The sequence below is a fragment of the Furipterus horrens genome, unplaced genomic scaffold (assembly GCF_987537825.1).
Source record: "Furipterus horrens unplaced genomic scaffold, mFurHor1.1.pri manual_scaffold_1, whole genome shotgun sequence".
Taxonomy (NCBI): domain Eukaryota; kingdom Metazoa; phylum Chordata; class Mammalia; order Chiroptera; family Furipteridae; genus Furipterus; species Furipterus horrens.
In genome coordinates, this window is record NW_028327171.1 from 45,562,464 (window position 1) to 45,586,097 (window position 23,634).

At 49.5% G+C, this 23,634-nt stretch overlaps 1 long non-coding RNA gene across 2 annotated transcripts in view; it reads left to right on the forward strand.

The window, feature by feature from the left end:
• The window catches only part of LOC150021004 (uncharacterized), a 39,799-nt gene extending 17,471 nt beyond the window's left edge, over positions 1–22,328 (forward strand). Inside the window, exons 3-8 of one of the 2 annotated variants that reach the window (XR_016510608.1) lie at positions 964–1,135; positions 2,627–2,942; positions 3,895–3,972; positions 7,592–7,679; positions 19,084–19,446; positions 21,236–22,328. This is a non-coding gene — a long non-coding RNA (uncharacterized LOC150021004). The remainder of the gene's footprint in view (positions 1–963; positions 1,136–2,626; positions 2,943–3,894; positions 3,973–7,591; positions 7,680–19,083; positions 19,447–21,235) is intronic. The other variant, XR_016510609.1, reaches the window with a different exon arrangement.
• The last annotated feature ends 1,306 nt before the right edge of the window (positions 22,329–23,634 follow it).

Sequence of the window (23,634 nt, forward strand, 5' to 3'; positions counted from 1 at the left end):
AGGGAAGGCTCTGAGAAGAATTCTTTCCTTCTTTCCTACCTCCCTCTCATCCTCCAACTCTCTCTCCCCTTCTTCATTCTTTCCTTTCTTCCTCCCTCCCTCCTTCTCTCCCTCTCTCCCTCCTTTTCCTTCCTTCCTTCCTTCTTTCCTTCCTTCCTTCCTCTCTTTCCTCCATATTTTCAACCTATTTATTAAATCTTTCAACTGGCAAGTAAAGGCTTTTGATTTCTTGATTAAAGGGGAAAATATCATTGGCACCATCTCTCCTCCATCTTCTTGCCTTGAATGCAGATGTAATACTTGGAGCTGCCACATTAAAATCATCAGGTTGGACAAACATGAGGACAAAAAGCCAATGTAGTGAAAATAGCAGAAAAGCAAGACAGAAAATCCTTGATAGCACCCTTTGAGCAGCTGAGTCAATACCACCAACCACCTACCTCTAAATTCTTGTTTTGTGGGCAAAACAACCCCTTATTTGAGTAAACAACTATTGGCCAGATTTTCTGTTACTTGTAGCCCAATGCTTCCTAACAGATATAAAACTTCACTGCCATGCTCTGTCTCCCTCAGACAGCACCTGAGATTTAGATTCTAGTCCCATTATATTAGACTTTAATTCTGTCTCTTGGAACCGGTGATGTGGATTTCTGCAGCTCAGTACATTTCCTGCCCCTCCATCCACAGTCTGGGTGATATCCCCTTCCTAGCTCTGAGTGCTCCCAGCACACCTCCCAGTATGTGGTTTGCTCCTATAGTCTCTGAGCCCTGTTTATTTTTTCAGGAGCAGCCACCAGGCCAGGACCTTGTGCTCAGGGTATGCCAATCACTGGTTCCCTTTGAGGTCTCAAGAGAATCCTGAGCCAACAGTCTTGGCTTCATTTCTGGATCGTTCCCTTACCAGTCATATGGTCTTAGTCAAGTCAATGTCTCTGAACAACAATCTCCTCATCTGTAAAATAGGGGTGATGAGGGCTGCTGGCAAGATTTAGAACTGCAAATCTGGTAACATGGTAGAAGCCCAAGAAATGCCTCCCATTTGAAGACAAACGAGGTTCAGAGAGGAGCAGCAAGGAGCCCCAAATCCTCATGGAACAGAACCAGGGTTAGACTCAGCGTGCCAGGTTCCACCAAGGTAGGTTCCGGTAGCTGTGTGTCGTCCGTGGAGACCTGGTGCTGGGAGTAATGTGCATTCTTCCCTGGTCACTCAGAATGGAAACTACAGCTGGCCAAGTGGCAACAGGCCCAAATTCCTCAGCAGGCCCACCTCGGGGAAGAAGCAGTCTCCGCTTCTGGGCCATGGGGCCGGCAAGGCCTGCCGAGACCCGGGAAGTTGGCGTGTTGTCCTCAGACCCCTGGGGTGGCGGGGCGGGAGAGGAGAGCTGCTTCTCTTCACGTGGCCAGAGTCAGCTCAGCCTGCTCACCTCCCTTGCACAAAGTCACAGACTGGCCCCAGGTCTCTTCTGCTCATTCCCAGCGACAACCTGAGGGCTACATGCCCCAAACCAAAATCAGGACATGTGCTGTATTAAAGGATTCTTTCCATCGGCCGAATGTATTTATTTGAAAGTTCTGATCGAGGAATAAGAATGAATTCCTCTAGAGGTTTAATGAATCATCTTAATTGGAAGAAACAGAAATATGTGAAAACACAGCTCTCTTGGACACACTAATGATATCAGGACAGGTTTCCTTCTCGACAGCTGAGAGGCTGAGGTCTTAGGGCCAGGGGCAGAAGTGAAGAGACTGAAAGGGTTGCTATGGGCAGAAGTTATTTGCCTTTAACAAATTTTCCCAACAGTTTTTAGAGGAATGATAATTAGTGAAACCAGAATGGAAAGATGTAAGCAGATGTAGGATGAAAGGAAATCCTGGGATCACAGAGAGCAGCTGATCGAAGGGTTGGCATTGTCACTTTATTCACTAACTCCCTCTCCCAGCTTGCCAGCCATGCACGTCCTGTACCCAACCCCATCCCAGACTGGCCTCTGCCCTGGGGGACACCAGGTTCCTTTCCCCCATAGACAGAGTTTCCATTTACCTTCAAGATCACCCATAGCCTACGGAAGTGAGAGAGATAGAGAGGAAAGGAAAGAGGGGTGGGAGGCCCAGGACAAGGGCTGTTCTCACTGGAGCATAGTAGACTATTCTGATGGAATATCCACCATTCCAGAATAAGGTTGGATCCCCTGTAAGTCTGCTCATCATCACACCTTCCATAGGGGACACACAACTTAAACCCCTGCCCCAGGCTCCTCCACTCACTGTGTGGGAAAGCCATGTGCTTGAATGGCAGACATGCATTCTGGTTCTGATGGACACTAGTCTGCCATCGGAAAGGAGCCAATCAGGGGACAGGGGAAGCAAATCCTGGTTCCGCATCTTACTGTGTGACCTCAGTCAAGGTAGTTCATCTCACTGAGCATCAATTTACTTATCTGTAATACAGACCTAATGACCTCTCCCTTGTAGCCTAATCATATGCACAACACCAATTTCATTGTCTGGCACATGGTAGGTCATTGATAAATAGTGACTATTAGTGTATAAAAACCATTAAAGACATATAAAATTATAAGGGATACCAATATTAATAATAACAATCCCATTGTTCTTGTTCCCACAGGCAGAGGAAACAAGGGGAGAAGACTATTACAACCCTTTCAGCCCTGATGCCTTACTTCTCGTGGGGCTCCTTGCATTGCTCTTAGGCAGCTGGGGTCTGGCTGATTTCCACGGCGACTTTCCTCTTTACAACGTCATTTGGACTCACAGATCTGGCATGACCCTGTTCTCAGATGGATAGGGTGTCACTCCTGCCCACTCCATAGCAGTCAAGGCCAAGACCGGGGTATCCTTCCCTGCAGCAACCACCCCGTTACCACCCTTTGTGGGAGCCCCAAGAAGTTCCCTCTCCAGCTCCTCCAGTTCCCACATTCCTTGTGTGTGAACTCTTCTCATCCCTCAGCCTGCTCCTCAGCAGTGGCAGCAATGCTGTGCATGTCCAAGGGGGAGACTCAGGAAAGCCGTGCTTCTGGCTACTTGTCTGCCCTGTCTCCACAAGCACCAGGCTGGGCAGGAGGGAACCCTGCTAGATGTCTTCAGCCTGGCCTAGCCTTGCAGCCCAGCGGATCCCCCTTCCTCCCCCCAGCTCCTCCAGCCTGTGGGGATGGGGGCTGAGAGGGTGATCTTAATTTCCCCCGCTTCTAATCAGCACAGCTGGGAGAACCAGCAGGCAAGGGCAGGAGGAGGTGAAAGGCCAGGGGCCTAATCTACAAGCCACCCAGACACCAGAGCCCGGCTTCTCTCCTAACAAGCCATGCAGCAAACAAATTATCTTTGTTGTTCCTGGGAAATCTGCAAGTACTTACCCGTGTAATTAGCATCTGTGCCTTGTGCAGGCAGTTCAGGTGAATAGGCCACGGCTACCCGGTGCCAGGCTGCCTGTAATCAAAACCAAAGCAGCCACCAGGGTGCTCTCCAGCAAAGATGATGTCAAACTCAATCACCTGGGATGGCGTCCTCAGGAGCCAACGCACACTGGGGCCTCAGTAGCTCTGAAATGCAAGAAAGGGGTGGGTGGGAGGCCAGTGTAGCCCAGCCGTTTCCACAAACCACCCTGGTACTCTGAAGCTGGGGTAGATGGAGGGCTTGTGGCATGACCCACTGAGGCAAAGGCTCTGGGCCCAGGGAGCTGCATTTTAAGAAGCTTCCCAAGTGACTCTGAGTCACAGCCAAAGTTTGGTAAACACTGGTTGTTCTCCAAGATCCCTTGGGTTGGTAGAGTAGTAATGGTGGTAAGTACCATTTATAGGCATACCTCATTTTATTGAGCTTTGCTTTATTGCGCTTCACAGATGTCGCTTTTTTTTTTTTTTTTTTTACAAATTGAAGGAAAGACTCTCCACCAGCAAAAGGATTATGACTCATTTCATTGCAGTGGTCTGGAACCAAACCCACGGTATCTCTGAGGTAGGCCTGCACTGAATGCCTGCTAGGCGCAGGGGCTTTCCATGTGAATCCATTATTTCATGGAAGGTGTGAATGTGCCCTTCTAACAAAGAGAATAACTGACTTGACCAGAGCCTCAGAGTGGCAGGGCTGAGAGTCAAACTGAAGTGTGTGTGCCTGTCTCTGAACCCGGTGCTGGGTCCCTCCCCAGAGGTTGTTCCCACTTGAAGCTACTGGTTTCATGCCATTTGGAGACTCCATGGTGTGCCTCCTGTCCCCTGATGTTACACATGGAGTGGAAGCTCCCTTTCTCAGAGGGGACAGCGGAAGTGGACACAGGAAGCTCTTGGGTGTCTTGTTCCTGCCTGATGGGGGAAGCTGTTCTCTGAGTCCTGCTCAAAGCAGTGAATAACACACAGCTCCCTTGAGCCCACTGGGGCAGGAAGGAGAGGCCAGAATGGACAAACAGGCAGGTTGGAAATAAGACAGAGTAGGGGCTCAGCAGGCAGCCCAGGGAGGGAGGCGCTGCCTGTGACAGCAGGAGGCCAGCTGAGGCAGCTCTCCTGAATGTCACTGAGGGAAATGGCACTTAAATAGACCCCAGTGTGCACACCGTCCAAGACTGAGGGTCAAGTCAAGGCTCTGGAGCAGCCAGGGTGGACCTGGAGTGGAGGGAGGGATGGTGAGAAGCAGCAGTTTGCATGGATGGTGTAGGTGTATGACGATGTTGATTCTAGCCTGGATAGCACAGAGACTGGGTTTTCATCAGTTCCTCAGTGAAGAGGAAATTGGAAATTAATATCAAAATCCCACTGAGTAGTGTCCATAGTTTCCATATGTAATCATGCTTGGCTTAGCTAGGTAGTAAAATGTTTATGATTTTCTTTCCAAGGTTAAGTTTAGTCATTCTCAATGAACCATTTAGTTGGCTTCATAAAGTACTGCATTAAAGAACCCCTCTAGGTGATGCTATAGATGGATAGATACCTGGCTAGGTAGACCCTCCTGGCTGTTAAAGAGAAGGCCCGGGGCCCAGACTGCATGTCTCGGGAAGTCATACTCCCAGACAGCTGCTTTGACAAGGCTGGGGTGCCCCATGTTATACTAACCACTGGCTTCACAAAGAATGCATCATAAAACTGTTTTGAGGACCTCTCATGGCATTTGTGATTCATATACAGAAATTCAAATAGCATGCTCCCTATCCCAACATGTGCTCTCGATAAAACGAGGCATCACTGCACTGGCCGCTAACAGCTGGCGCCGGGGTTGGTGGGTGCGGTCATCACCGTCAGGCAAACTCTGGCGCTTCTTCCTGCTCCATCCCGGAAAAGGCTAGAAATGCAGCAGCCTCTTGGCTCCTGCCCCTATCTTCAGCTCACTGTGCACTAGAAAAGTGGGGACAGAGTTAAAGGCTGATGGTCACAGGTCCCTCACCATCTGCTGGGAGCTGGAGGCAATGAGGGAAGTTGGGCAAGCTGAGGGCCTGAGGATCCCATCTCATCATTTGTCTACACACGCACGGATACTCAGTCTCACACACACATACACGCTCACACAAAGATACACATTTATACACGCACATACACACAGACACAGACAGATGCACCTTCGTTCACAAAGACTCGTAAACAAACCATACACGCACCCAGAAATAGACATGTATACAAACTTACATACAAAGAGACAATACAATATTCTAACACACACTCCTACATGTATACAGACACTAACATATGTATACAAGACACACCCTTATATGCTGCACACAGTCTCCATACCCTCAGACACACCCCTGTGCACACACACATTTCCTTCTCAGTTGTCCTTTGGACAAGAGAAGGCAGCGACTGAATTGCCACGTGTGGGATGCCTAGTGGTTCCAGGCAGAGTGAGGCCTGTGGCCAGGGCCTTCCCTGCTGCCCTCACCGTGGCTGCTGACAAATGCCCTGATGATGACTGCACACTCGGGCCCAGCCTCCCCCTGCCTGTCTGATCTTCTCTCCCACACGTCAGCAGCCTCTCTCACAACAGCACGCCTCCCTCCGCAGCCCCTAAAACACACAAATACACACACACACACACACACACACACACAAGCACAGAGCATGCTTGCTCTCTCTCTCTCACCGTCTCACTCACACAGGGCTGCTCTGTCTCCAGCCTCTCCCAGTCACATCCACATCATTGGCCTGTCAACCTGCCCTCCACTGCACCCCCAGCTTTGGTCTTTGTCCCATGCACAAATACACAGAGTCCCATGCAGACACCCTGTATCTGTCTGTCTGTCTTCCGCACGCACAGAACAACTTGAGCCATGGCAAGTGGGAGAGGGTGTCAGGCCCGATGGAAGCTGTTATTCTTAGCCCTGTCACTGAACACTTCCACTCCCTCCCACTCAGTCCCTGCCCTGCCCGTCACCCTCCCCACGAGACAGAGCCGAACCTGAGGCCAGTCTAATCCCCCATCTGTGGAGAAAGAGGGGAGGCAGCAGAGGATTGCAACCCAGCACTAAAGAGGAGCAGAAAATGGGATTTATTTTTGCTGCCACCACCCCAACTCTGCCTCCAGCTGCTCAGAGAGCAGTTGTGTGGGTAACAATGGGAGGGAGGGAATTTGCATTAGAAAATACTTGTTGGATGGTCTGGACATTTGTTGCCATTGCTGATCTAGTTCTATGTGTGTGAGAGTGTGAGTGAGTGTGTGTGTGTGTGTGTGTGTAGGGTGTAGGCATGTAGGGAGCATGGGTGAGAAGACACTGAAGAAGCAGGATTCAAGAGGGTACCAGGCAGTGTCTTTCCTAAGTCATTTCTTACTCCTTTTTGCTTTGGAGCTAGAACTGGCCATAAATAGATTAGACCTCAGCTCAGCATTTGCTCAGCCCCAGAGACTGTCAACTTCCAGAACTCTCTGTGGTCACTAGACCCTCTCTAGGACTGCACCTTCCAGGACTTCAAGTGAGGGGCCAAGGGGAAGGAGTTCTACCCCTAGAAAGTCCCACAGATACTTCAAACCCAAAGTTCTTGGTCTTTTCTTCTAAACATCTCCTCTAACACTGTGTTCCCTAAGCTAAGCACTTCAACATCCCCAACTTTCTCCCTGACCCCCTTTCTGGTTGGGTTTTAATAGTCTGTTTCAGAAGGTACCCTCCAAGAGTTCTCTGGTCTCCACTCCCAGGAACGTAGCCCTGGCCAGCCCTTCTTCAGCTCTTGCCAGGACTATTGCAGTAGCTGTTACAGGCCTCCCCACCCGCAGCCTCCCTTCCTGCCAGTCCATCCTCCCAACAGCTGCCGGTGATTTAAAAAGTAAAAACAAATAAGACTTGACCATGTCACTTTCCTCAAAACTCTTCTGTGGCAGCCACAAGATAGTCCCCTAGGGTGGCACGCCAAGCTCCTGTTCCATTCCCTGTCCCTTAGACCTCTCACTCTGCACCACACAGCGTCAGCACCTCTCTGAGCACATATCAGTTCCTTAGCCTGAAATCCCTTTTTCCTCTTCTTCACTTTGGGAATTAGAAACCAACTGAGCCTGTCATGGTCGCTTATGAAACTTCTGCCTCCCTCTTACCTACCACCACATGGGTAGTTTTGTTTTGTTTTTAATCCTCACCCAAGGACATTTTTTCCATTGCTTTTAGAGAGAGGAAGAGAGAGTCAGAGAGAGAGAAACATCGACTGGCTGCCTTCTCATACGTGCCCTGACTGGGGATCGAACCTGCAACCTGAGTATGTTCCCTGACCGGTAATCAAACCTTCAACCTTCTGGTCTGTGGCACCATCCTCCAAACAACTGAGCCACACTGGCCAGGGCATGTGGATAGTTTTTAATCTTCTCTCTGCTCTCAAGTGCTTACACAAACCTTAGTTCTAGCCCTTTAAACCATTGCCCATCGAGGGTCCCTCAATTATTCCTACCTCCCTGCTTTGCTAGTTCAGGTCCTCTCATTAGAATGCCCTCTTTTGCCTTCTCTCTTTGACTTGGTCCCATTCAGCTTGAGCCCAGCCTTTCTCTGTGACATACACTCTGGTTTCCCTTCCTTTGGGATTTTCCAGTCTGTGGCCCACACTGGATCCTGGATTCTTTTACCCTCGTTGTCCACGCCGCTTTCCACATAGGGTGTGTGGGCACCCCAGCTGGCCTGGGAGCTCTTGACTGGTGTTGGGGAGGAGTTCCTGCCACAGTGCCCCCACGGAGCTCTGAGTGGTGCTGTCTCAGGGCCAGGGCTCAGGTTCTTCGGAGTGGGGGTGGGGACACTGAGTTTAAGTCCAGGAGAGGGAGGAGGGGAGGGAGAAAGGAGCTCTCAGCAGGTGCTGAGTGAAGACAGGTTCCAGCCCCTGGAACTCCCGCACACAGAGCAGGCCTGAGGACACAGGCCTGTTCTCACTTGGCAGCTGTTGGCAAAGCCTGTCCCCAGCAGTGATGCCAGAGGTGAGGGCTGCTGGGCAGACTCTGGCTCTGGTCTGCTGAGTGTCCAGGGAGAGAGAGGCTCAGAGCGGGAGAAGCAGGGATAGAGGCAGAGAGACCGACTGGGAGAGAGCCAGGGATAGACCGAGAGGCCCAGGTAGTGAGTGAGACAGAGACATGGTGACAGAGGGAGGGACAGACAGGAGACAGAGACATGACACCAAAAGAGAGACTGACGCTCCAGAGACAGACTGAAAGACTTAGACACACATAAGGACAGAAATGGAGTCATAAAAAGGAAGAAGAAGTCAGAGAGAGACAAATAGACATGAAGGAAGGAAGGCAAAAGGGACAGGCTGAGGCAGAGAGCGGAGGGAGGCAGACGTCAGGAAAGAGACGCAGCGAGAGAGAAAGGGAAATAGAGACACAAGCAGACACATGGGCCTGGGAGGTCCTGAGAGAAGCTTGCTAAACCTGGGTGTGTACACCGAGGGCCCTGGAAACCACCTAAAGAGACAGGCAAGGCAGCAAAGGGAGAAGAGGCTCAAGGCAGGGCGGGGCGGGCCTGGGGAGGGGACGGTAGGAGGCCAGGGCCATTAGGCCGGGCTCCTGCTCTTGGGCATAAACTGAGGGTGGCAGGAGGGCAGGCCTGAAAGTAGGGCTGGGTGGGAGGGCTCTACGGGGTCAGAGGGGAGCCGGGGCCCAGCCTCGAGCACTTCAGGAGCTGGAGCTGGCCCCACAGGAACCCCGTGAGAGGGGCCCAAAGCAGAGCAGGGCAGGTGGTCAGAGGCCCAAGACCAAGCCACGCCTAGGAACAGGGAGGCTCAGCTGCTGCCAGCTCCAGAGGAGCTTCCTGAACATGGAGCCTCTCAGCTCAGCAGGGAGCAGGGCTGCTGTGGAACCAGAGGGCTAAGCCCATGGGAGATCCTCACAGGGACAGTGCCCTGGTCTGTGCCCAAGCCCCAGGTAGACTCCCCAGGGACTGGGCAACCCATTCTATTGCTCCACCACCCAATACAGAGAGCCCATTGGAAGTCCCTCCTGCTGTCTAAATCAGATACTTCCCACTGCAAGTGCAGCCCCCTCAATTCTTTAGGAGGTTAAATTAAAAAATAAAAATAGAGAGAGAGAGAGAGAGAGAGAACTTCACCAAAATCTGAAATGCCAGAGCACTCAGACAAAGACCCCTTTCTGTATAGTTCCACTCCCTCCTACACCTCTCCCCCCTGCCCCCCCCTTCCTTACTGGAGGCTAAATTGGCAGTGGAGCGGTTTTGAGTCAACAAATGCAGTGGACTGGGGAAGGGAGCCCTGAAGGGGATTCCTGTCTGGGAGACGTTTGCTGACAGCAGTTACTGTGACAACAAGGAAGGCCTGCAAGGGACCAGCAAGCAGCCTCTGCCTCCTGCCTGCTCTCCCACTGCCCAATTCTATCTCTCCTTATACCCTGACACCAGTTCATCCACTTATTCATTCATTCATTTGTTATTTCCTCAACTTAGCAACTTCTGGACACCAACCATATGTCTAGCACCTGCTGAGCACTTTTGTATAGGGGTGGGCAGAAGTAGGTTTACAGTTGTGAGTCACAAAACAGTTTATCCTTGTATTATGATTTATCAGTTATTGTATAATTTTCCATATGAACAACTGTAGTAACTGGTTCATTCAGTCCTCATGGAGACCAGTAAGTTATCCATTATCCTCCCTTTAACAAAGTAGAAATCTGGAGCCCAGGATACTGAGGTGACTTGCTCAAGGTCTCACAAGATGATAGAACTGGAATTTGAATTCAAGAGGTGAAGCTGAGATTTGAACCCTGGTCTGTCTGGTTTCCCAAATCAGTATGTGGGTCTCTGGCCAGTGCTAGGAAGCCAGGCACCAGGTGGTGAGCTTCACGAGAGCCAAGACTACACCATCCTTAGCAATATACCCTTATACCCAGGGCCTGCACACAATAGGTGCTCGATACGTGCTTGTGACATGAGGGTTAGCTTATCAAGGGGAGTGGGGAAGTCAGCAAAGTTGGGGGCCTTCAGAAGAGAATGTCTTCCTACTTGGAAGAAGCTGTACCTGGATTCTGCAATCCAAGCACCCAAGAGCACTTATAGAGTGCCTACTCTGAGCCAGGCACCATGTTAGGACCTCTGAATATAGCAATTAAAAAAATACATTTGATAGATATAGAGAACATTTTGATGGTTGCCAGATGGAAGAGGGGTGGGGATTGGGAGAATGGATGAAGAAGTACAAATTGTTTGTTACAGAATAGTCATGGGGATGTAAAGTACAGCACAGGGAACATAGTCAATAGTACTGTAATAACTATGCATGGTGCCAGGTGGGTGTGAGATTTATTGGGATACTCACTTAGTAAATTATGTAATATCTAATCACTGGGATGTACACCTGAAACTAATAAAATAATGTCTGTCAACTGTAATTGAAAAATTAAAATATAATTTAAATACATACATACATATATTTGTCCTTTGCCCTAAAGAAAGTTTTTGTTTAGCTGCGGAGACCAACACATATACAGATGGAGGTGGAGGTACTACAGAAGTAAGTACCCAGTGCTGTGGATTCCAGGCAGAACATGGGCCTAAATGTGAAAAGCAAAACAATAAAGCTTTTAATAAAGCAATAAAGACAACATAGAAAAATATCTCCATGACCTTAGGGTAGGGAGAGATTTCTTAACACACAAAAGTAATGCTAACCATAAAGGAAAAGATTGATGAATTTGAGTACATTAAAAGCAAGAAGTTCTATCTTTTAAGAGAGTGAAAGAAGAAAAGTCAGAGTGGGAAAAGATTTTGCAATGCATACAACCAACAAAAGCCTCTTCTCTGGAAAGTGTAAAGATCCTACAAATGTGGATGCAAAAGACTGACAACCCAGTGAAAAAATTGGATCAAGGAATTGAATATGCAGAAGTTCAAATGGCCAAAAATATATGGCAATGTGTGTGACTTGATTGGTAATCCAGGAAATGCTAATTAAAATGCCAATGAAATGGTACTATATACTCACCAGATTAGCAAAAGTGTTAAAGTCTCATAAAGAACAAATATTGGTGAAGATGTGGAACAAAAATTCTCAAATACCTCTTTGGAAGCAGCCCATCAGTATCCAAGTAGTCAAGTCGAAGATATGCACACCCCAAAGGTGAATTCTTGTACAAGGATGTTCATGGCAGACGTGTTCCATGAAGGCCCCAAACTGGAACCAACAGATATTGTAGATTGGGTAAACTTGGTACAGGGGAACCAAGAGGAGAGCAATTCTGCCTGAGGGGCTGGAGTATCTGGGAAGGGGAACTGTGAATGTGCTCTTGGAAGATAGTTTCCCAGTTAAGGAAGGGGAAGGGAGGGCATTCCAGACAGAAGGACTGGCAAATGCACAGACATGGGCTTCTGAGCAGGTCCCACTTGTCCTGGAGCCAGTTGGGTTGGGGGTGTGACAGAGGCAGGAAAGGAGAGCAGGGGGAGGGGTGTCAGATTTGTAGAATGGTAAGGCATTTGTGGGCCATTGTAGAAAATTTGGCTTAAATATAAAAGTGGGACAAAGTCAGGAGCATGGAGCAGTTAAAAGGGAGGCCAGTTAAAGGCTATTGCAACAGATAAGCAGCTTGATGGAAGGGATGGGAGGATCTGGGAACCAATCCTCCCTGAGACAGGATAGGATGTGGTGATTGGGTATGGGGAGGACAAGAAGGAGTTGAGGCAACTCCAAGGTCTCTAGCTTGGGGAGGTGGGTGAATGGTGATGCTGTAACCGGACATCCAGAGAGTGAAGGAGGGAGGGAGAGGTCTTAGGAAGGAACTAAGAGGCCTAGTCGGCAACATGCTGCTTTGGTGCTTCCTACAGGATGGACAGGTAATCATCCAGGACATCAGGACAAGCTATGACATGGAACCACAGATATCAGAATTATTGGAGCAAGAAGCCATGGCTTTAGATAAGATTTGGGGAGTGGGAGCAGGGAAACACCAGGAGAAGTGATAGAAGGAGCCCTGGGAACCAAATAGAGAGAGAAAAGACAGAGGGGGAGAAGTAGGTGGAAGAGACAGAGAGGAGATGATCAGAAAGTAAGAGGTATCTGAAAGAGGGTGGTGGTGTCACAGCAGCTAAGAGAAGAATTTTCACAAGGGCTGGGTGGTCTGTGGTGTGCAAACAGGGTATTGCAAATAGGTGAGTTTAGGTCTGTGATAAGCAGAGAGGAGGAGGAGAGGGAGGTTGGGGGAGTTATGATCTGAAAATCTCTATTTTCTCCATCAATTTTACATGAGGGAGGAGACAGGCTGGAAGCCCGAAAGGGTGGTAAAGGGTTAGAACAGGAGCTGACCACCAGGGCCCAGTGGCCTGGAGGGCCGGGCTGACGTCAGGGACCATAAATCTGGAGTGGCACCAGTTTGCACGGTTGGGTGATTTTCCTATGCCTTCTTGTAGCCTGGGAATCATGATGGGGAAAGCAGATGACTGGAATCCTCCAGGGCTGGGAAAGACAGGGTGAGGGGGTGTGGGAATCATGGGTGCCAGGGAGAATGAATGATGTGGCCAATCACAGGCAGGTCGATAGGGGAGGAAGTGGAGCCAGGAAGGGGCTGACAGCCTGGCAGTGTGCCTCGTCCAAAGCCAGCACTCCAGTACCGTAGCTGAATGAGCAAGACAGAATGGGAGAATTAGAGAAATCTCTGTGAAAGGACACCAGGTTTAATGGGAGGAAAGGAAAGAAGCTGCGGCCCAGGAGGGGGATACTGCAGTTCAAGAGTTTATAGGAGTTGTTCTAGGCAGTATGTGGGTGGCTGAGGCAGAAAGCAGGTCATTGAAGATGGGGAGGTAGAGGAGCCAAGAAGTGAGGGTGTTGGAATGTCCTTGTGGATATTCAGGGTACCTAGGGTGATGGCTGGAGTTGGGATACAGAGGAAGATCATGAGCCAAGTGCCCATACTCACCTGTGGGTGAATATGTGATATTGGCCAGGTTGGGTGAGCGGTATAATGGCTGGGTGGTGGGAACCAGAGGTCTAATTTTGAGTGGGAGAGGAAGTATAATGGTGGCAGAGGGAGGTGGGGCAATGCTGACTCTCTCTCCAGCCTGGCCAGGTGCCACCTCCTGCAGGTTCCCGATCACTCTCTTCTAGGCCTTCTTTGTTCAAGTCTGAAAGACTCTGCTTAACCCTTGAGTATGCACAACCTCAAGATCATAGGGCAAGCCTTTATTCCATGATGGATGTGGCCCCTACATACTCTGGACCCACAATATTCTGAGAAATGGGCCATAGAGGCCTGGTCTGCCACCTGAGATAGGGAAAATGTGGGGCTGTTCTGGGCCAAACCACACTGTCTGCTGGCCTTCTCTGCCCTTTCCCCAGCTCCCTGGGACATGTAGAACTTTCTACCCTTCAACTCCCACATGGAAAATTAAGGCAATACAAGGAGATGCTGACTGTTAGGGCATGAGCTAAGGCCTGATGGTATTCAGTATCATGGTGGTTCATTATGTCTGAAATACCCATCTTCTTTACCCACTCTCAAAATCCCGCTCAGCCTTTAATGCCCAGCCAAGGAGATGTCACCTCCTTTCTGATCTCCCCTTCTCAATATCAATTCTTTGATAGCAAGATTTTTGGTCCCTCCATTTGGCATTTGTTTCCACCAGTCTTAAAGCTGGGTCTTAAGGACTAAATGTCTGTGTTTTTTAGAAGACTTTATTCTTGAATGCAAGACTTCTGAAGGGGCCATGGGGACCAATAAGACATGGTCCCTGGCCCTGGCTGCTGTGGCTCAGTGGATTGAGCACCAGCCTGCAAAGCAAAAGGTTGCTGGTTCGATTCTCAGTCAGAGCACATACCTGGGTTGCAGGCCAGGTCCCCAGCTGGGGGCATGTGAGAGGCAACCGATGTATCTCTCACACATTGGTGTTTCTCTAAACCCTCTCTTTCTCCCTCCCTTCCCCTCTCTCTAAAAGTAAATAAATAAAATCTTAAAAAAAAAAAAAAAGACATGGTCCTTGTGGGGGAGGAACTTGCATTCTGGTGGTCATAGTGTCAATGCATTTGATCAATTTCTGGATTTGAAGGACTTGCAAATCAAAGGCCAGTGGGTCCCCCAGGGATAGGAGGTGGGAACCACTTGGAGAATATTTAGAACATTTAGAAACCCCAGGTGGTTCTGAATCTTAGTTTTAGTTGAGAACCACTGTTGGGGAAATAAGTTAAAGGCACTGGGGATGAACAAACTAAGAAGAGTAAAATTAAACTCATACTGGCCATATGTCCTGGCTGGTTTGGCTCAGTGGATTGAGCGTCGGCCTGCGAGCTAAGTGTCGCTGGTTCGATCTTCCAGTCAGGGCACATCAGAGAAGGAAAACTCTGACTCCAAAAAACCTCCGCTGCCTTGCGGCATACCTCTTCAGGGGAAAGGCTAAGGGAGTAAACCCTGACAGAAAATCCGGAGCCGGAGTCCCTAAGGCGGTTTGACGTTGTAGTCAACACCGGCAACTCCTGCGGCGCACCTGAAGCCAAGCTGTATTGACTTCGTCTTTCCCTTGGACCCTTCAGCTGCGAAGAGAGGGGGGGTCTGCTGCATGGGCAATAGCAGACCCTCCATATCACCCTGCCCAGGCTCTGTAGCTTCAGCTTCACTGGAGAGGACACTCCAGCGTCATCGCAAGATGTCGATTCAACACGGGAGGAGACAGATACCGTGTCACTCCCGAGTCGGACTGCACAACCATTCTCGGCGGTGCAGATAGACTCTTAAGAAGCTACACCATCGTCTCTCGAGACGGACGGCTGCCGACGACGACTGGCCATATGATGGGCATACAAATGGCAGTCACTTATAGCCCTGCTCACAACCAAAACTCATCACTGTGAAGCACAGCTGGGCTTGTCATTAAAAAACGCCAGTCATTTTCTGTAGGTGACATTAGATTATAACTGTAAACATCTCGGGACTGGCCAGTCTGCTAGTTTAAGGCACCAAGTGCTAATTATAATACCTCTCTTTAATGTCTATTGCTCTCCCCCTCTGTCTTTGAAATTTTTGACTTCTGGAGCTAGATACCCAAAAAGAAGAAAATTAATGCATGATGAGTACCTATCACATGCCCAGCACTTGAAATATTTATGTCATGTAATCTCCAAAGCTTCTCTATATTAAGAAGCAGTGTGAGAAAAAAAAAAATTTAGGGCAGTGACCTCTGCTGACCCAGGCTCCAGTCATGGCCCTGCAGCTCACTAGTGCAAACCTGGAACAGTCTCTTAACCTCCACAGCCTCAGGATCCTTATCTGTAAAATGGGGCTAAGATGATTTACCTTATCAGGCACATTATAACATTTAATATTTTTTAGTTGTTTATTGCCGTCATCCTATCATACCCATTTTATAGACAAATAAACTGAAGTTCAGTTATAAGTAAATGTAGGTATTTACATTCAGTTCTGCTGGATGGTCTAGGCTCTTTCCTTCACGGCTCCACTTCAGGCAGCCTGGCCTTGGCTAGAGGAGTGCATGCCATGGGAGCCCTGGCAGAGGCTGTGGATCTCTCCTGGGGGCTGGGGGTTGGGGGAGCACCTGTGGCCATTAGGATTGGCTTTTATGAGCCTGTTCCACCAACTGGTTCCCTCCCCCAAGTCTGCAGCACATTGAAGCTCTTCCTGTTTGCTCCCAAGCAGATGGTGCTGGAATCTCTCTACACCAACTCCCATTCATAAATCACTGCCTTTCCCCTGGTGCTGGAGGGACCATTCTAATTACAGTGGGGGAGGGTGTGTGTGTGTGTGTGTGTGTGTGTGTGTGTGCGTGTGTGTGAGTGTGTTTGAAGAGACACAGAGACTGCTGGCAGGAGCTGCCACCCTTTCCACTGGGGATGCAGTGTCTCTCCTCACCAGTCCTCCCAGCCCATCCTGCTTTACAGAGGGAAGTCTGGGGCTCCTGGGCCTGAGGAGGAAGGTCCTGGTGGTAGTGTTTCCTGCTTCATGTGGCACTTACCGCCTCTGCTCTACCCCTCGAAGGGACCAGGCAGCCATTCTTAACCCCACACTTTCTGGCTTCAGGTCTCTGCATGATGGTAGGACAAAGGGGTGGGGTGTAACATCAACAGAGACCCTAGTGTGTCCCTGGAGCCCTGATGAGTACTTGAAGGGTTGTAAGGGAAGAGTGGTGGTTGGAGATAGGGATGGAGACCTGATCCCTTCAGGCCAACTCTTATCAGCCTGGTGAGTCTGAGTGGAGGGGTGGGGAAGAGAATGGCAAGCTTGATGGAAGCCAGGCTGGGGGACACTTGCTGGGCGCCTAAGCTAGACTTCAGAGCTCCCTGGGCCCCTTCCTGACCTTAGGTGCTTGAGCTGTGTGTGTGATCATTATTTCCATACATATTTATATGTCTGAGTGTGCAAGTGAGTTTGGATTTGGTTGTGGATCTAGAGGTGTTGTGTTTGCTGTGTGTACAAGCAGTTTGTAAACTTGAAGTCATTGTTTGCATTGCTTATGCTTGTGTGTGCCTATGAATGCGCTTGTGTGGGAGAGGTGGGGCCCAGACGGAGCCTGTGTGTTTGGGTTTATGTAAGAGGGTCTTGGCTGGTGTTTGTGTTTAGGATGGGAGTAGAGGGGCTGCATTTGTGTTGCAGTCTGGGTGACAGGTATGAGACGCAGTCATTGCGTGTCTACTACTGCATGTATGTGTTTGGGACAGTGTGATGCTGCATGTCCGAGTGTACTGTGTGTGTGGTCCCTGTCCTCTCCAGCCCCTCCATTCTGAACACCTGACTGTGGAGGTGTGTCCAGGGGTTCATATTCTCTCCCTAGTCCCCCGGGCTTCACTTACAAATATGAGACTTGCACTGGCCCCTTTAAGTTCACCATGGGGGATGGGAGGTGGGAGGAAACAAGGGCACCCTCTCCCCAAAGCCAGAAGGAGGCATTCAGTCCCCCAACATTCTCACCTAGGACAGTGGCTGTCCTGGGGGCTCATGGCTGACCCTCAGGGTCTTTCCTTCCCAAATTCCTTCTTTTGTTGAGACCCCTATAAATGTGATTCTGCCTAGGACCCTTCCCATGGTGTGTCCATCTTCAGGAGGTCCTCCTTTCCTTCTCTGCTCCCAGGGAAATCTGAGTCTACTGCCTATGTCCCCTTACCTGCCTCTAGCCCTCACCCTGGTATTAGGTGGCACACCGAGATGAACTCGGTGCAGGGGAGCAGGAGGTGCAGGCACCGTAACAGAGGCTGCTGAGAGGAAACACTTATATATCCCCCACCCCTGCCCCCCACTGCTCACCTCTATCCCTCAGCACTTCCCCAAGCAGCTCCAAACGATACCAGTGGAAAGAGCCCTGGCTTTAGAATACAAGATCCACATTTGCCACTTGTTCGCTGTGTCTCCAGCCACAAGTCACTGCAGTTCTCTGAGATAATTTTTTCATCTGAAAAATGGATATTAAAAAAAACCACCCTTCCTAACTCACAGTATTATTGCAAGGATCGAGTGAGGTAATGCAAAGCAAAGTAACTAGAAATGGTGAAAGACTATAATATACACACACTAGGGATTATTGCTTCTGGTTTTTCTTTTAACTAACCAACACTATAACCATTTCACAGGCAGACGACTGAGCCCTGGAGAGACTCGAACCTGTGTTGTTTGCACTGCTCCTGTGGCTTTTTGCCAGGATCCCTGTCCCCACTACCCAGCCCTCACTCCTGGCCCTTAGCAAAGGAGAGCTTGACCCTGGATATCCCTTTATCCACCTGCTCCATTTTTCTTGCTTTGACAACTCTTAAGTATCCTTCAGGCAACAGCTCAAAGGCCACCTCCTCTGAGAAGACTTCCCAGATCTGAGCAGGCTTCTGGCTCTTGGAACACACCTTGTGGCAGCTCTTATCAGTCTGCTCTGTAATTGTTTGTTTTTCCAACACAGTTTCACAATTACTGTGCAGTTTACAAACACTGACAGTGCAGTGTGATCCAGCTACTGCAGCTACTGGGAACTGCCACCCAGGTGCTAGTTCCTGCAGGCCAGTGCTTTCAAGGGAGAACCACCCTCACCCCAGGCCCTTAACCCAGAACCTGGCTCCGGGAGGCTCTTGGTACATGGTTATTGACCGATGGAACACATGAATGAGGGAAGGATTAGAGACTCTGGGAACAAGACAGAAGGGAAGAGATACTGCTCATTAACATCTCTTTGTAAAAGCCAGTGAGTTCCTACATCCAGCTGGTGTCTGAATTGGGGCCAATCATAAAACAGGGAGGCCCCTGGGGCTGAGGGCAGCTGGCTTGCCAGTGGGCTTTATAAGGCAGTTTTATGGACTCGGCTGAGATGTGGTGATGAGAAGCCAAACTTTAAACATCCTCTTAAAGTTCTCTTTCACTCCCCTGGGCCTTGAGCTGAACAGAATTGAGGATAAGGCCCACTGAGGAGGTGCCCGTGAAGGGATGATGAAGGTAGCATCATCCACATAGACCAAAAGGAAGTAGACAGGAATCACAGTGGAAAGGGTATAAGTTAGATGTCAAGAAGGACTTCCTTCTAGTTCTGGGACCAGGCAGGGAGTGATGGAAGGGGACTGACTTTCTCCCCATTACTCTGCAGCTTAAGGGGTCATGTCGTGCTTACTTCTTTCAGCCTCCACTGACCTTTGTTTTAGGAGGGTTACCACCTCTGCTCCCCCTCTCACCCTGATCACTCCTGATTTGTCTCCTTTTCTGAGCCAGGCAGGAGCACCCAGAAGGAGGGAGAAGAGAAAGAGAAGCTGAGGTCAGGACAGGATCTGCTCAGGAGCTGGGAGCCTGGCTGAGTCCGGCGCGGCCAGACCTTGGAGCAGAGGGTCCCTGTGATCTGAGACGTGAAGTTTTCTTCCAACCCTCCCCACTCTGCTGTTTGACTTGTCGGAGGGAGAAAAGCAACCAGCCTGAAGAAGGTGCTAAGAAGAAATTCAGAGCTGAAAAAAGGTCAAAGAGACAAGGAAAGAGAAAAATCAGAGAGGAAAAAAATGAATTTCAGGGAGGGGATGAGCATGCTCGGAGTCCACAGGGCAGGCCTGGGAGAGTGAGGACAGCCATCTTCACAACCTTCAGGTGCGTTAGCATTTTACACATGGGAAACTGCCATTCAGAGGGGCTTCTTGGCTTGCGGGGGGGTGGCAGGGCACATCCCAGATGGTGAAGGTCTTGAACCCAGGATTATCTGAACCAAGTACAGGGAGGGTTGCCTGGAGACTGTAGGGCTTCTACATGCTCCTGCCCAGGGCAGAGGCTCCTGGCTTGATCCCTGTGAGCTCAGGTGGCCCCAGATGCTCTGAACGCCAGTTGATCCCCCTGGGTCCACTGGGCCTGCTCTCTGAGGCTGACTTTGTGGTCAGACTGTCTCCTGGGAGGACTGACCACTGTGTTCTTGGGAATAGTAAAGTTGGAACAGTTAAAGGCTTTTCAACTGGGGCCAGAGTCCTCAGCCGCAGAGACCATGCCCTTTGTCTTGGGGGTAGCAGCTCACTTGCTGGATGGAAGCCTTTAGTCCAAGCAGGGTTAGGCACCTACCGCTTCCCCACTGACTCACAGCTCCTGCCTGCTGAGAGTGGTCAAGGTCAAGAGGAGCCTCCCTCTACAGCCCTCTTCCTCCTGCTGTATGCTGCTGGGCTGCAGAGACTGGGAAGTAGAAACAGTTCTCTGCTAGGCCCACCCCATCCACACCCAGCTGAAAGCCTGGGGTGGGTGGGGAGGGTGGGAGGGTGTGGAGGTTGGAGGGGTACTCCTGCTCCTCCTCCTCCTCCCTGGGCTTGGCCTTAGGTATGAGTATAGCCCAGCCCCTTCCTGATTCCCTGGGGGGAAAGAGGAAAAAGAAGCAAAGGGGAAGAACCTGGATGGACATGCATTAGCACATTTAATCCTAACAGCCACCTGAAGGGAGGATTATTATCCTAATTTTACACATGACAAAAATGAAGTTCAGAGAGGTTAAATATCCCACTCAGGCCCATACCACCAGGAAATGGTGGTGCTGGGATTCAAACTCCCAGCTCTCTCAGCCTTGATCTTGCACTCCAGGAGGGGATGGCTTGACCACCCTTCCAGAACTTCCAGGCCCCAGGCGTTCCCAGGCACACTCCATGTGTGCATACAGCCTCTGGGGGCCCAGGCCTCCCAACTCTAACAAACACCCTTCAGACGTTTCCGGACACTTTCCACCCCTGCTCTGGGTCCTTGGGAAAACCGGGTTGCCTTTGAAGGGGCCCCCCAGGCCCATCAGCATCTCTACTATTTCACACTTTCCCTTCAGGATCATCAGATGAGGAACAGCTGGGCCTGCAGATTTATTAGGGTTTTGCAAGTGATTCCATCCGCTCTTCCCCTCCCCAGCTAAGCCCCGCCCGCCCTCGTCCCCATTAGTAGTCTCTGAAAAGCAAAGGGAATTCCTCTGTCACAGTCCCAGACCCACTTAGCTGGTATGATTTTTGCCTCTCCCACTCCTCACAGCAATGAGAACCAGCCATACATCTCCCCAGAAATGAGAGAGAGGGAGAGGAGGTGGGGATTTTGGAAAACAAAACACACTGAAGACCCAGCATTTCCTCCTCTGTGGCTGGAGGCAAGTCATGTAATCTCTCTAGGCCTCAGTTTCCTTGTCTATAAATAAGAACAGTATCTACCCTGACTTGGCAGGGAGGATGGGAGTATCAAGGCCTGTCCAAGGCCCTCCTCCTCACTAGCCTGCACCCAGAAACCTTAAGTAGTATGCTAATGTGTGAGCCCACCTAGATGGCCCAACCTCATACACACGGAAAATATAGTGGCCATGAAAAAATATAGAGTTCACACTAACAAGCCTTTTGAAAGTAAGCATTTCTTGTTTTTCCCCTTTGTTTTCCAGGGTTCACCCATTGACCTACACCTGTGTGACATGCATGTGTAGGAGCTCCCAGTGCTTATGTGACATCAGGAGAGCCAAGGGGAGGAGGCAGAGGAAGCAATGGGTGCTAGGGCACAATATGAACATTCAGTACCAAACCAAAAACAAAAAGCCACAGCCACCCCAGGGGTCAGAGTTCCACACGTGACCAGTAGTCACAGGTGTCAATTGTAAGACCTGGGCAAAGCCCTCAGGGAGTTGAGCAGAAACCCAGACTGATGATACTTTAATAATAGATCACTATTCATCATTCTAATTATTAAACAAATTATATTAATATTTGGTTAAGTATTAAAGTATTAGTGATAGTATTTATGAGTCAAAAGCTCAGAATAATTTGATGGTCATTGCAATAATGCTGTGCTGAAGGAATTCTTTTTGCCAATAGACAAATCAGAAAGTAATTGAGGTATATAACTGTGATTGCAGGACTGATATGTAATGACAACAAAAAATCAGTATGCATCCATCCAAATGAGAATGCAGGTGTCAAAACGCCAACTGCCCTATTCACCAAGCTTGGTAGAAGGCTCCATCACAAAGAGGCTTTGTGCAGCAATGGCCTGGCTTCCAGAGCCGCCACAGGTGAAGGCAGTAGGCAGGCTGGGCCTGAAGGAGGCTGAATCCAATCAGAGCCTTGAGAGTGGGCACAGAGAGACGCTAGATGTAGGAGCTCGGGGAGTAAGGCCAGCATAGTGACTGTGGAGAGAGCAGGAGTATAGCCAGCAGAGAGTGATGTGTTGAGAGATGGGGGGGTGAGAATTGGCAGCAGAAAAGCTCTCTTGAGCTTTGTGCCAATTCTGCAGCCAAGCATTGCAATATAATCACCAGGTATTAAGAAAATAGAAATGGGGTCTCCAACTGCCAGGCAACACGGACAGATGAAGAAGAAAGAAACTGACAAGATGGAGAGGCGACTATGGTCCAGGGGCAGCATGAGGCTCCCCTACCCTGGCCGGAGGAACAGGGATGGGTTGCTAGAACCAGAAAGACAACCATGCCTTACACCTGTAATTAGGCAAAATGCTTACTTTAGTTGTTTAATAAAGTTGTAGCTGACTCTTTCTGTGATTTGACAATTTACCAGGGATTCTTTAATTCCTTTGTTTTAAAGTCCCCAATTAAGAGCTTCAGATGGGATGGACTTGCCTAAATGCCTGGGGTCCAGGCAGAACCATTCACATTATAGGGTCCAGAAAGGGACATCCTAACCAATTGATCCTGACTAGGGGCCTTGCTACGTTCAGAATTCCCTCACAGGGGTAAGCAACCCTGTTGATAAAGACTTGGGCTAAGCCCTGCTGTCTTTTGTACTGGACAGAGAAGCAGAGTCAGGTTACCCAGTTAAGAAGGAGCTTACCAGGTTTGTTGATGAGCCAAGAGATCATCATGGGAGGGGAAGGTTTGGGGCAGTGGCCTCTAATTTCCTCATTGGAGAAGACCTTCAGGAGTTGTTTGAATCTGCTTTAAATTCTTCCAAGATCCAGTCTGTGCAGGCTCTTAATCAACTAGAGATGGCAGTCACCTTGGATGTAGCAAGGAAGCTGAAGCTAGATTGGACTGGGGGAAGCACATTTTCAAATACTCCAACATTTCCTTTGTGGGGAGGGGGCTGGGCCCGGGGTTCACACTCTTCTTGGCTTGAATCCCTGGAAACCTAATGAAGGGCCTCACATTGTCTTTTTGTAATCATGCTTACCATGTGGTGTTAGAAAGTTTAATGCATTAAAGAGCCAGCCATTCTGTACTGTAAAACAGAAAAATTCCAGTAACTTAACAATTCCACAATGCCTTGAGCCTTTCAGTGAGTTCTAGTGTTGTCTTGCGTAGGTAGCTATCTTGCCATGGGGATGTGTGCACAGTAGGGTCTTTTGAGCATCCATGCCTCCCCCCGCCCCGGTGGGGGCCCAAAACACTTAAGGTTATTATAACAGGTCAAGTCTCCCTCGCAGATTTGTTTAATCTCACACTATGTTGGATATAAATTTCTTACTCTAAATAACGGTCACTCGTTTTCCCCCTGCCTTGAAACAACAGTCATTTCATTCACCCAAACTGACACCACCCAGCGGACTGGCTAACTGGCTCTTATGGGCTGAAACGTGCTGCATCTTGTTCCTGCTCCATCTCTGCTCCTTCTCAGCTTTTCTACAAGCCACATGTAAAAATCTGCCCCATTACTCGATTATCACATTTCATATGAACTTAAGTATTGCAGGTCTCATGTTATTCAATTAGCTTGGCGGAGGCTGAGGGCATGACTCAGAGGCACTCCCAGTTTCACCTCCTTCCAGTCATGTCTTCCTCCTTTATCCTGACCCCTTTCTTGCCAGGACACCCTTTTTCCTCCCAAGGCTTAG